This window comes from Ceratotherium simum, chromosome 29, assembly GCF_057802395.1.
Source record: "Ceratotherium simum simum isolate JZ-2026a chromosome 29, ASM5780239v1, whole genome shotgun sequence".
NCBI lineage: Eukaryota > Metazoa > Chordata > Mammalia > Perissodactyla > Rhinocerotidae > Ceratotherium > Ceratotherium simum.
This window is the reverse complement of record NC_141928.1, coordinates 30,251,123-30,252,425: the sequence shown is the minus strand read 5'-3', so window position 1 is coordinate 30,252,425 and position 1,303 is coordinate 30,251,123. Positions and strand designations below refer to the sequence as shown.

Here is a 1,303-nt window from a genome sequence, read left to right as displayed (position 1 = left end):
TTATTTTCTAGATGGGATTAAAAGAGCACAAAGAGGGTTCCTAATCAGCAATTTTTTCACAGCCACTTTCACCTCTTTGTTGAGGAGACTATAAATGATGGGATTTCACATGGAGCTTAATACAGCATATACCAAAGCCATAAATGTATCTATTTCCTGTGAATCTACAGCCAAGAACTTCAGGTACATGGAGAGACCTGTCCCGTAGAACAAATCCACCACAGTCATTGGATTGCATGTGTTGAAAGGGCTTTGCCTCGACCATACACTGAGCGGATTCTTAGGATATTGGAGAGGATGAACGCGTAAGAGATACAAATGAGGAGCATCGGCATAGGAAGAAGTAGTCTGCTGATCACCAGCGTGATTAACTGCACCCTGGAAGTGTCTACACAAACTAGTTTCAAGACAGCCAGAATTCCACAAGTGAAATGACTGATGATGCCATTTCCACAGAGAGATCAATGCAGTATAGACATGGTTTCTACCAGTACAGTGAAGCAGCCTGTCACTCAGGACCCAGCTGCAATCTGCACACACACCCTTCTGTTCATGATGATGGGGTATCTCAGGGGGTTGCAGATGGCCACATACCAGTCATATGCCATCATGCACAGGAGCACACACTCAGTGGAGCCCATGACAAGAGAGACGTACATCTGAATGGCACATCCTGAGAATGAGATGGTGTTTCTCCCTGAGACAAAGTTTGCCAGCATTGGAGGGAGAGCAGAAGAAGTGTACCAGATGTCGAGAAAGGAGAGGTTGATGAGAAAGAAGTACATGGGTGTGTGTAGGCGGGAATCCAGGATGGTGATGGAGATCAGAATCATATTACCCAGCAAGGTGAGCAGGTACATCAGCAAGCACAGCACAGACACAGTGATTTCAACTTTGGGGTAGCGAGTAAATCCCAGAAAAATAAACTTTGAAATGACTGTCAAGTCATTTCAATGTCGTGCCCATTTTATTCCTTCTTGTTCATCTGTAGTAGTGAATAAAAGCATACACTGTAGATATAAAATTTTAAACTCTACCAACTTTCAAGAGGTTTCTGTTAGGGATACTTTAAAAGGATCCTTATCGGGGCGGGCCCAGTGGCATAGTGGTTAAGGTCACACTCTCCAATTCCGCGGCCCGCGCAGTTCACGGGTTCGGATCCCAGGCATGTACCTATGCACCGCTCATCAAGCCATGCTGTGGTGGCATCCCGTATACAAAATAGAGGATGATTGGGACGGATGTTACCTCAAGTGCAATCTTCCTTAAGAAAAATGAGGCAGACTGATGACAGATGTTAGCT

The 1,303-nt window shown here is 45.0% G+C and overlaps 1 pseudogene; it reads right to left on the bottom strand.

Annotated features, from left to right (window-relative positions):
• Positions 1-950, bottom strand: LOC101401469 (olfactory receptor 13F1-like; annotated as a pseudogene).
• Positions 951-1,303: the final 353 nt, after the last annotated feature.